The 13,430-nt window shown below is 33.4% G+C and overlaps 1 pseudogene; it reads left to right on the forward strand.

Annotated features, from left to right (window-relative positions):
• The first annotated feature begins 4,844 nt into the window (after window positions 1–4,844).
• LOC145041143 (RING-H2 finger protein ATL46 pseudogene) lies at window positions 4,845–6,615 on the forward strand (annotated as a pseudogene).
• The last annotated feature ends 6,815 nt before the right edge of the window (window positions 6,616–13,430 follow it).

Genomic DNA, 13,430 nt, shown 5'->3' on the forward strand with positions numbered 1-13,430 from the left:
GGTTAAAATCAAGAAGATGAGTCATACTTCGTTCCAAAACAATTCTTAGAGTCATACTCCAAGATTGTAACCTTGAGTGACATAAAGGAAGATTTATTAACACTAGTCAAATATAAGAGTAAAATGTTTTCTACTCTTGTACATTTGAGATTGGTAAGTTGTGATGTCTTGGATGAGACAAAGACCAACTAAGACCAATTGTGTGAAGTGTTAGTCTTGATAAGAATCCGCACTATCCCTTGAATATTTGTTTTGTCAAGGAATGGTTCTTGACTGGGGAAACTTATATGTCAAGGGGACAGTGGGAGCCTTAAAGATCCTGAATGAGTTTCAAGATTTAATCAAGAGTAAAACCTGTAATTTATCACTAGCACACGACTTAAGGTTTGCAACCTATCGTGTTGACATAATTCTTATTTCTGTACCTACTTCAAATAAGTTGAATTTGCATGTGAGTTATCAGAGTTCAACTTGGAAGCGTTGGTGGTCCTTGTGCTACCAAGGTGACAAGAAACTAATATTGAACAAGTTTAATCCATGTAAGACTGAATTTGTCACTAACCTTATCTTGTGATTATGGTTTTGACAAATTCACATGGATAGGAACTCATGCACCATAAAATCTAAGTGTCTTAAGGTTTCTCTCCGATTCATGAGAATGATGGTGAGGAAATGTTTTCACTAAGTGTGTGGTTAACCGGCACACTAACATGGACTTGTGAGAAATGGCAAATGCCTAAGCAATTGAGACTATGATTATGGCATCCCTTTTCATAGTTCTGAAAATTGTTTAGACACACATGTGAGCTATCTAAGAAAGGGTGTATGAATCTAAATTTCAAAAGTCCAACAGATTTCTGGAAATATGTCAGAGCTAGTGGGAGCATAAGTGTTATGCTAATAATCATCATGTTAGTGGGAGCATGATAATTATGATTAGTATTGCAAGCTAGCAATGTTAATTATAGAAAAACAAAAGTTTCAATTCATGAAGTTGCAGGGGTTGAAAAAGTCGTTTTGCTATAATTAAGGGAGAGAAAACTATACTTCATTTCAATTCTAGAAGCTTAGATTGAGATTTTAATCACCTTTAGTCAAGGACATATATATGAATTTTATGTCTGAATGGTTCGACTTAAGGAAATTCTATATGTATTGCATTCTCAAAATTCAATTATGACTACGACATCCCTCTTCATAGTTAAATCTTGAAAACATGACAAATAAAAAATATTGTAGCAAAAGACTGGTCTAGTATCATGTCTTTATGTGAGACATCATGACTCGTGTCCCATATGCTTCGGATATAGGATCGATTTCATGTGCTATAATATTCATCCTTTCTAAATTTTCCAAATGCTCAGGGCATTTAGAAGGGAAAAGTCTAGAACTGGATATGACTAAAGTGATTAAGCAATTGTTGAGGACAATCTGAGGTTTGCCAAAGATTGGTTGCTCAGGGAAAGTTGGAAGTATGATGTAAGTTGTCGGAAAGGACCGTATTGACATGTTCTGAAAAGAAGTAACTCTTGTTCGGAAGTGATAGTCAAAATGGGACTATGGAAATGTCTCCATAGGTGGAAGTTATTCAATCTATGTAAGATTAGAAAACCTTAATGCAAGAAGGATGTTCAAAGCAATGTACTTTGAATATGAGACTTCCGTTCCATAGAAGTTGATCTTTTTTGGAATACTCTGTAATGACTGGTGACAAGGTTTTGGTGACTTTGTGAATAATCATTACAAGAGGAACATTGCATAAAAGTTTAAAATCTAACAAATTTTTTGGCAAATGATAGGAATCGGGGATTCTCACATTTACAATAAGGATTTGGGATTGTGAAATGAGTATCATTGGAATCATGTTCAATTGATCTACATCACAATGTAAGGATCATAGACAAACATAGTGTGCATACTTGGAGTATGGCATAACTATTGTTTAGAAAAACAAAGTGTACATGCCAGGAGCATGGGACGACTATTGTTTTTATTCAAGTCTTAAGTTGATTGTTTGAAACATTATACAATGAATAATGTGTAATCAATATGGTGATAAATAAAAGGTGGTTCTATTTATATTCAAAAGGGTTCTGAGACCATATTGGATTCGATTATTATTGTGTTTCACTTTGCATGTTGTGACTTCCAAAATAGCTAGGTTATTCTTTCCGAATGACTATGTTATTTAAACACTCCATAGTCGTTCATATGTTGGAAGTATGTATGAATCAAGACTGTCATGAATCGAGTTTGTAGATGGCTAAATGGGTTTAGTCATAGCAATGGTTTCTACAACATTCATGAGTGCTCATAAGTTATGAGTATTGGAATAAACCCACGTTTACTGGTATCACTGCATGGAATTTATCTCGAGTGATCGTGAGACAGTAATATCATATAAATCTTCAAACCTAGAGATATGAGTTGTTACCTATGAGTTGGTTGTGCATTGATTGCACGTAAATGCATCAGTAAATTGATGTTATAAAACATGACTTTGTGTACAATTCAACAAGTAGTAGAACAAGCATATGAGTCGAAGTTTATCTGTTCCTTCTAGAAATAGAAGCGATATCTGGGCCCCTCGATGATTTTGTTGTGACCTATGTACCGGCAGGTCAGAACTAAATTGATGTGTTCGATTAAGTTCTTTGTCAAACAAATCGAAAATCGGGAAACAAACTGTTGGACAATAAGTACGACGTTGTTCCATGTATTTGTCTGACTGATATCATTAGAAGAGAGGATTATATGATCACTTATCTAAAATGGCGCTTCATAGTTCAACAGAGTTTTTGAGAGCTACGATTGATGGTTGGTTCCTGAAGTAACATACACAAATATAGTTATTAGACTTATCCAAGTGGGAGTTTGTTGGATAAGGTGTCTAAGTCCATAACTTATTTGGTACATACTTGACCCGACCCGACATGGTCCATTTGGGTTGCATTTCATCCAAACGATTTATGGATAATTTTATGAGAATTGTATACTTACGATTTATTAATATATTATAAGTTATAATATATTAATATGAAGTCATGTTATTTAATTAGTTTTAGTCTTAAATTAATTATGAATTAATTTAGAGATTAAAAAGAAGACTGATTAAATTATGGGCTATTATATTTTATATAGTGTGGGATAATACTCATTTGTTAATGGGCTAAGCTAATATGGAAGTCCATGGATGATCCATGGAGCTTTTAACCCATGGATCCTTGGAAAGGAAAAGACATGGGTTATTAGGGTTTCACCCTAACCATGCACACTATATAAAGAAGCATATGATGCAAGAAATATGGCTCTAAAAGGTAGACGCTAGTTGTGTGAGACTTAGTGGTGGCCGATTTCATAAGAAAGTATACTACTCTCTCAAAGTTTTCCAAACGTTTGTGGTGATTTGTGATTCCATTTGAGGCATTCACACTATTGGTGCTTGACTCTCAAACTCCAAACAATCAACCATCATCAAAAGGTATGTATTTCTACTAGTAGTTTTATGATTCATAATCCTTATGCTATGCTAGTTAGGAAGAAACCTTGGAAGTTATTATTTGCATGTATTTTAGAAGAAAACATAGATCCAAGGTTTATTAGGGTTGCATGCACACTTAGGAAGTGTTAGATTACTCAAAACCCAACATAAATACCTTGAAAATCCTAAACATTTTGTGGGCTTTGAGTTGTACAGTTCTCATGCTGTGAGAATATATTATCACCTTGTGAGGACTCTCGAGTCATGAGAATTACTTCTCTTCCCATGAGAACAGGTTTTCACCCAATTTCACTCCAACTTCAAACAATTATAACTTATTCGTTTCAACTTCGTTTTCGACGTTCTTTATATGCACGGAAAGGTATTGACGATCCCCACAACCCTATCTAATTACTTTTGAATTAACACATCGAACTAAAATCCTTAATTCATGAAGGAAGTCTGAAACATCGCTTTTCTCATTTACCCTTTGACTCCAAGACACAAACCAATGATTTAATCACTTATCCAACATTATCATCATCCAATAAGGTCTAAAATTCATTCCCTTGAAGCCTAAGGCTTTTACTTGATCCATTTATTGTCCACAATCCCAAAATAATAAATTTCTCGATACAGGATGTTACAAAATTAGTTTAAATAAAAATGCTAAATTCATGATCAATCTGTAGAGAGTACTTTGAGTTAATTTTGCACTTATTTATCAAGTAAAAAGGTCTCATATAGTGCTTACAATACATGTACAAGTTATAACTTATAACCCACAACAAAAAGCCTAATGAATGTGATAAGTGTTTATGTGATTTGATTTTCAAAATAAAAAAGCTAAAGATGGGGAGATATCGTGATCTGGGGCAAAACATATGCAAAATTTACAAGATTGATAATAAATATCTTTATACAGATTATAAGACTGAACAATTTGGAGTTTTAAAAGAATAGTTTAGTAATTGAACTTGAACCAAAGAAACATGATAAACATGCTATATAGACAAAAAAAAATTATTATAATAGGGGATTTATGTTATCAATTCTATAATTCATATGAACCGTTATTTTCAATAGCCTTAAAATATCACTACTTCTTTTCCTTAAACTACATGCTTTGAAATTTTAAGTATTATTATGGTTATTAAGAAAAGATGGGTGCTTCAAGAAAACTAAAAAAATATATAAAAAAGTTTTGCTATTTGACTTGCACCATTATTGCCCACAAAATTCCTTCTTGGGCCATGTGCAATCAAGAGAAGCCCTTCTGGAGTCTGGTGTGTGATCTGTGAACAGTTAACACAGTGCACTAAAACATTTGTAATCATTTTGAGGAAATGACAAAACTACCCATGCCTTCACTACTTCTCTTTTAAGGCTCCCTCGACACACGACTACATCTCTCTGTAATTTTACCCTCCGAGGATTTCTTTGATTCACTTACCGCTTACCACTATATATCAACAGATTCCACTCATCAAGAAAGTGTCAAAGAAGTATTTTTCGCCTTCGAATCAGCACAGGTTTGTGCTAAAAGACTAATGTTTATTTGACATTCTGAGCTGGGTAACCTAAAATCTTGAACTCTCCAAACCCTATTTCTTTTTCTTTTTTCTTGATTTTTTTTTTGAATCAAGATCTGATTCTTGTAGCATTTCTTAGTTTTTATCAAGTGGGTTTGTTGTAATTTCAACTAGTAGATGTTTATATCGGTTGTTTATTGAATTCACGAACTGGGTTTAGATTGAAGATTAAAATAACCAAATAAAAAACCTTTCTTGAGCGTTCTTCACAGTTCACGCATTTTGAAAACATACAGAAAACTTGATGCTTCTTGTAGGTTTTCATATCTGCTAAAATGCGCCTTCTTTCATCTTTTCCTCCTCCTCCTACCCCTCTTGCTAATCCCCCTTCTCATACGGATTCCAAAACTAACTCAACCCTGTTATTTGCTAGAAACATTATAATTGTGATAGCGGTTATGTTCTTTATATGTGGTTTACTCCATTTACTGGTGAGGTATTTGATAAAGAGGAAACGATCTTCAAATTCCCATTTTCAATCTTCAAGATTTCAAGAAAGTGGTGTCGATGATGATGGTGATGGTGATGCGTACGAGAGACAATTACAACAGCTTTTCAATTTACATGATTCTGGGTTAGATCAAGCTTTCATTGATGCACTCCCAGTGTTTTCTTACAAAGAATTAATGGGGTTAAAAGAGCCTTTCGATTGCGCTGTTTGCCTTTGTGAATTTACACAACAGGACAATTTAAGATTGTTACCTTTATGCAGCCATGCTTTCCATATGCAATGTATCGACACTTGGTTGCTTTCAAATTCAACTTGTCCTTTATGCAGAGGAACCCTTTTCACTCCTGGTTTTTCTGTTGAAAATCCTGTCTTCGAGTTTAATGATTCAAGGGAAGAAGATGATGACCAGGGGCATTTTGGTCATTTCAAGCAATCCGAGGGTAGTATTGGTAACGAAAAGAGGGTGTATCCGGTTAGACTTGGAAAGTTTAGAGCCACAAATGTTGGAAAAAGAGATGAAAAGGAAGTTGGGGAGACAAGTAATAGCAATTTTGATGCAAGAAGATGTTACTCGATGGGATCTTATGAGTATGTGGTGGGAAACTCAGATTTAAGAGTGGCATTTGTTCCCAATAGGGGTAGTAGTAGAAGGGGCAGTTTTGGTAATAAAGATAAAGAAAATAGCTCAATTGATGGGGGTAATGATGGAAAGAAAATCAGCAATCGAAGCAAAGGTGAGAGCTTTTCAGTTTCCAAGATTTGGCTTTGGTCAAAGAGAGATCATCATAAAGGTCAAATATCTTCAGGTACCAATACCCATATGGTTAATTCGTCTGTTAATGTTAGTTTACCGTTTAGAAATGCAAATAATACTCATAGTTGACATTTCAAGAGCCAATACTTTTTTTTTTTTTAATGAAGTTGTTTATTCAATTTTCCATTCTTGTTTCTTTAGTGGAGTGAAGATTTTGTGAATGATTCTTATTTCCTTTTCATGATTAACTTTAGTAAAGATGGCAACATGTACTCATTACTTTTATCATTTTGTTTAATATTGTGTCCTTTTTTAAATACTCTTATTGATTTATTTACACATGATTTTGGATGTTCCAAACACGCTTTAAGTTTTTAATTGAACCGATATGAATTTAAAAAAATCTATAACATGTATAGGTATAAGATTCAAACCGAAGAGTTATAAGAATAATAAAAAACCGGATTTTAGGCGTTACCCACTAGATCAAATAGATTTTATTCTTTGTTTTAATGGGATTTTTAAATGGAGTTGAGTGAGTGTGAAATTATGAAGTGGGATCCATGAAAAGGGGGGGAGTGAGGTTCATATGATGGAAGGTATTCATGATTTAACGCAAGGGTTGACATGGGGTTAGTGCCCCCATGACTTGTGGGTCATGTAATTGTAACATGAATGTTTGGCCACTAGCTTCTTTTTTGCCCCCCACAAAATATGTAAAAGATCATTTTTTGTCATTCATTTGTAGGAAAAGTTGAAATGGAACAAGAATGGTTTTGGAAAAGATAAACTTTAGTGATATGACAAATCCCCCTTGTTGTCACAATCATTCATTCCACCAAAATTTTGGTCCTTTTCGATACAATGTTTGTATAAAGTATTTTCGAGATATAATTAAAGTATTTAATGTTTAAGAAAATGACAACGTAATTACAGCTAATAGGAAAGTTGAGCCACATAATTTTTTTTTGGTAAATGTTGACGGCTTTGTTGATTATTAGTACAATCCAAATCCAAAAAGATGATAATTAAATTTAAAGTTTAAAATGGATATGATTAAAGAGAAATAATGTTAAAATATGAGTGATATTTGTCATGGAAGATTGTCACAAGGGTAAATGGGTAATGATCAAATTGGTATTTTTTTATTTTTTTTTTGAAAGATAAAAAGTCGATATATTATAAACTACGCCTAGTTAGAAACTAGCCAAATGCAAAAGGAGTACAAAGGCAATATAAGAAAATAAAGTTACATGATGCCAAAAGGCCGTACATACCAATCATTCCAACAAATTGAGTAGAGTTTTGCTCTAAATTTAACCCATAGGAAGACCATTGCCAATGTTTGTGCTAACACCTTTTTGAGAATTGATTTCACCTTATTGAAGATTTGCCTTGTTACGTGCTCATAATGTCCATCGATATTGAGTGAAATATTTGTATCGCATTTTTTGTGTATCTAATTGTCGATACCAATGAAAAGATGGAACTTGTGTTGCTAATATCTGAGATATATAGCCAACACCAGTTTTGAATTAAATTTCATATCTTTGAAAATGCGCATTCCAAAAATACATGCAAAATTGAATCCATTCCACCTTGATAGAAACTGCAAACTTATTGTTCTTGCTATAGGATTATCGCTTGTTGGTATTGTGTTTTGCCACATTGCCAAGAAAAAACATTTATCTTAGAAAAAACATTATTGCTTCGGAATTTAAGTAGCATTCTGATGATAAACCATGCAAAGATTTGACAGATGGACATCAGATTCACCTACATTCCCCTCCCATGTAACGTTCTCGGTGTTGAGTTTGATGGTGGGCATTATGTGTTGTACCACATTGAAATGTTTTGTCTCTTGCATTATGCTTAGCAACCTTCTCCAGTTCCATCTCTATTCTACATTTTTCTGATTAAATGAGTATCTGTCACAAATAAAACACAATTTAGCCCCTTCAAGAGCAAATAGATCCCTAAACAAAGTTTTTAGAGGTCTATGATCTGCCCAAGCATCATACCTTAAATAACATGAATTACCAATTTCGATTTTCCTAATAAACAATGTTGACAAATGAAAATTAAAAACTTTAAAATCATCTTCAACTTTTGGTATATATTTCCATGTTCGTGTATAATTTAAACTTGTCAATTTATAACAATTGTATCCGTCCACTTTGTGAATTGTATACACTACACTACACCATAAAGCATTACGTTTTGTTTTTAAACGTCATCACCACTTGTGAAAAATGATAGATTCATGATACACAAGCTTATGACACCAAGACCTCCTTGTTTTTTAGGAGCTAATACTTTATTCGATGGGACTCAACATATATTTCTCTTTTTGTATAACGTCTGATTCCTGGTACGTATTTTAAATATAAGTTTTTGCATTTTTATACTTGAACTCGACGAGTTGAGGCCCCAAACTCGTCAAGTAGGAGCGAATCTTAGACGTGGGTGGAAGAGTCTACTCGACGAGTCGAAAGCCTCGACTCGACGAGTAGATCTGTCTGAATGAAACCCTAAATTTTAGGATTTGCATCCTATTTAAACACTTTAACTGGCCTCCATTCTAGCCTCCATCGTCTCCCTTAGTCCAGAAAACCCTAACTTGAAACCGTGGAGCATTTTGTAAGTGTGAGAGCCATTGTTGAGGCATTTGTGAGTTTTTGAAGCTTGAGAAGAAAGAGGAAGCTTGGGAGATAAAGAGGAAACAAGTAGATCCAAAGATTTTGTCACATTCTCAACTCATTTGAGGTATAAAGTTGATACCTTGACTATTCATTTCTTAGATCTCTATTTATGGCTATTTTCTACATTTTCTAAGTCTTAGTGAAGCCGTATTTGGGATTATGTGTATCAGTGGGGTTATACTTCAAATCTTGAACCTTTGAGGGTTCCCTTGGCATAAAGGTGCCAACTTTATGGTCATGAGAGTCCCATGCACCTTGTAGACTTCATTTTTGGGTCTTTTGAGCTTGAAGACCCATGCATGGACGTAAAGTTCGTGACTTTACGTGCTATATCGATCCTAGGAGGTCAGATATACGTTCTTGATGCATTAAGCCTGGCTGAAATCGACTGGATAGACTTGGACTTTAGGGGACTTGGCGAGTCGGGTCATGGTTCCCCAACCTTTTCTGTTTCTGAGCAATCTGGTTGAGTCTAGAAGAGGACTCAACAAGATGGATGTGAATATGAACTTGAAGATCAAAGAACTCGCCGAGTTCATGGATGAACTCGGTGAGTTCAAGGCAATGTCCCGACTGATATGAAGAAGAACTCGACGAGTCAAGGATGAACTTGGCAAGTCCAAGACTAAATGTGCCAACTTACATGAAGCAGGACTCGATGAGTTCAAGGATGAACTTGGCGAGTCATGAGCAAAAGGTCCCGATTATGTATGAAGGAGAACTCGACGAGTTCTTGAAAGACTCGACGAGTAGGATCGAAGTTCCAGCATTTTGTGAATTATGGAACTCGATGAGTTGGTGGACCAACTCGGCGAGTTGACTGTTGAGTCAACCAGATGTTGACTTTGACCAAAAGTTAACTTTGACCAAAATTTAACTTTGACCAAGGTGTTGACCTTGACGTTGACTTTGACATGAGTTGACCCTTGAAAGGGTTATGAGTATGAAATGGTAATTAAGGGAGGTTCTTATGTATAGGAGTCTGAGAGGAGTTTATCTCAGCATCGATGATAGTTCAGTTACTACACGACATTGAGCTGAGTTACCTTCCAGTAGAAGTGGGTCGATGGCCATAATGTCGGCCCACTAAGTAGGAGTTGTAATTTGATGATTGTCTTTGTGATAATTATCTGGTATGCCACTATCTGTTACGCTTATCTGCTAGGATGCTATATGTGTTAGTAGTAGTAGGGTTGAAATAGTCCCCGGTTACCGTTTGAAAGATACTGAAGGGGTTGACAGTACCCATGCATGCCTAGCTATATGTTCATGATATGTTATTATGTGGTAGTGTTAGGGGTGAAATAGTCCCCGATTACCGGTTGAAAGATACAGAAGGGGAGGTCAGCTCCCGGTTACTGGTTGAAAGATAGCGAAAGGAAGGTCAGATCCTAACTACCGGTTGAAAGATACCAAAAGGAAGCCCAACTTCCAGTTATGCATGTTAGATACCGGTTGAAAGATACCGAGTGATAGCCAATATATGTGTATGTATGTGGTATGATTGGGTAACTCACTAAGTTTCGTGCTTACAGTTTTCAATTTTGGTTTTCAGGTACCTCTTCATCGAAAGGGAAGGAGCCGACACGATAACAACGCATCACACACACATGATTTCCGCATTATGAGATTTTTGGGATTGTACTCTGACATTGATACTATTTTAATGTTATAGTGTTGAGACATATGATTATAGTTTATGAAATGATGTGACTTGATGATGTTTTCTTATAAATGTTCGTTTAAATCGTTATATCAAAATGAAATTTTTAGCATTGAAAATTAAGATGTTACATTTTACTATTTATGGACCATAAAAATCACCTTCTAATTTTCTCGAGAGAGTAAATGACTGATATTGATGCTTTATATAACAAAAAATAATAAAGAGGTAGAATACTTACAACAAATTAAGTAATGTGATCTTACCACTAAATGACAAATTTCTTTTCTTCCATTTATTGAGCTTCTTGGAGACTTTTTCAATTGCCAACTTCCAATATTTGGTTAAATTCATGTTTACCCCTACTAGAAGCCTTAAATATGTGAATGGTAATGTAAGTGCTTCATATTCACCATTAAAGATTTATTCATTTTTTACTTCAAGACCGTACACCTTGTTTTCCGTGTAATTCACTCTCAAATTTCAGATGTCAAATAAAAACGTCTTACAATTCGAGAAATATTTAGGGTGTTGAAAAGTGATCGCTCTCCAATTGTTGGCTTATTACAAATGAGAGATGGAGGGACTGTTTCTAGGAAGTTTGATTCTTGAAGACACATGAGAATGAAGGGATTCTTGAATGGTTATAAGCAAGCCTTCTATGGCGAGAATGAAAAAAAAGGGAAAAGGAGGTCCCCTTGCCTTACTCTCTTTGAATTTCGAATTTTGATGTTGGTGATCCATTTACTAACAACGATGATCTGGCCGATTTAAGGCACCCAATCATTCAATATCTCATTTTACTTCCAAAATACATTTTGTTTCATCATGACAATTCCAATTTTGGGAGTTGAAAGCTTTGTCAACATTAACTTTGTTAAAAGATTGGTTTAACATATATAATTTGTAAGAGAGAGAGAGAGAGAGAGAGAGAGAGAGAGAGAGAGAGAGAGAGAGAGAGAGAGAGAGAGAGAGAGAGAGAGAGAGAGAGAGAGAGAGAGAGAGAGAGAGAGAGATCAAATTCAAAACTGTAAAAAAGAAAAGCAAGGGGCCATAAAGGAAAACCGAGAGATCAAATTCATAATAAAAATAAAAAAATAAAAAATAAAAAATAAAAAAAAAATAAAAAAAAAGCTAATTTTCTTATAGATTAGAAAGTGAGGTAACCAAAACAATAATAAAAAGAAAAACGTTATGCCAAATTCGTTATAAAATTTAAACCGATGCCAAAATATGAAATATAAGTAAAAGATTAGATGGCATGAGATGTATTTGGTTTTTAATAGTAACTATGTTTTGCATTCGAGCAATGCGGTGGGAATATATTCGTTGTCAAGTTTAGTATGGCGTATATATTCAATTATTCATAGACGATTAAATTACTATATTAATATAATATAAGAAGCCATCTTATTGTAGAAATATAACATCTAAATAAAATATGTGATGATTAAACCAGAAAATTTGTTAAAATTATAGTAGCTTTTATTTATTTTGTACTAAACAGTAATATATATTTGAGTATACCTGAAGATATTAAAGGCAGTTGGGAAGAAAGGATAAGCAGACAAAAAACATCGGAGGGAAGAAAAGAAAAAAGAAGGATAATATATGTCGTATTTCCATTGAGCTGCTTCCTTTTATATAAAGTTATAAACAAACTTAACTTATTTTTGTTATAATTTGATTTTAGTTTATCGATTAACATTTATTTAAAAATAGATAAAACAACCAAATTTCGATATAAAGTTAGAGAAGCTGATCAATTAAATTGTATACAACTTTGTTATTTGGATTAATATTCATTATTTATATTTACAAGAACAAGAATAACTCTCACGTCAACATATATTTTTGAAGAAAGCATACATGTGAAGGTGTTGGGGATATTAATTAATTAACAGTATAATAACTTTGTTTGTTAGTCAGCAAAAGTCTTGTTCCTCCTCCCCAAAAGAATCAAATTGTTTCGCAAGTGATGGACATAAACAAAAAAAGAAAGCAACCCTTTTAATTTTATTAAATAAATAAAAGGACAAAAAATACACACATTCACAATAAACTGCAATTAAACTTGAATCACCTTTTTAAATAGTTATATATATAATTGTATTATTGTAATATATATAAATTATTATATTGTTTTTACTTTTAAATTAATATATCTATTATAGTAATCATACAAAATTGCTAAGATCATTTGTTTTGACTTATTTTTGTTTTTATTTTTTCATTTTTTTTGTTGCGTTTTAGATATATAATGATGTGCTTTGAAACGAAACTACAGATACGATGTTAATAATATTTATGTAATTTGCATAAAATCATTTAAGAATTGTTTATTTCAAAAAAAAAAAAAAAAAAAAAACAACTTACATTTACATGCTATATATAAAATAAATTTCATTCCAAAGGACAAAGGCTGCTGGCTTGCGTCCTTGGGCTCCCGTAACTCGTAAGCATAAATGACAATCAGAATAAGACTTTCGAATTCAAATTTTTTTTATCTACTAAGACATAAAGTATATTTTCTTGATTATTTATAATCTCTACAAGATATTATACGAAATGCAACTTGTTTTTGCCTTATTAAGACATAGAAGAAATTTCCTGTAAAGTTTTTTTTTTCGGGATATGTTTGGTTAAAAAAAAGAAAAAAAAAACACTTTTATTTGCTTGACTTGTATTAATAGAATTGTATGTTACAGATACACAAATGTATAAATTTAAATCTATCATGATGTAATATTATTGAATTTAAATAAACAATAATAGAAAAGTTGAACA

This window comes from Lactuca saligna, chromosome 4, assembly GCF_052625555.1.
Source record: "Lactuca saligna cultivar CGN05327 chromosome 4, ASM5262555v1, whole genome shotgun sequence".
Taxonomy (NCBI): domain Eukaryota; kingdom Viridiplantae; phylum Streptophyta; class Magnoliopsida; order Asterales; family Asteraceae; genus Lactuca; species Lactuca saligna.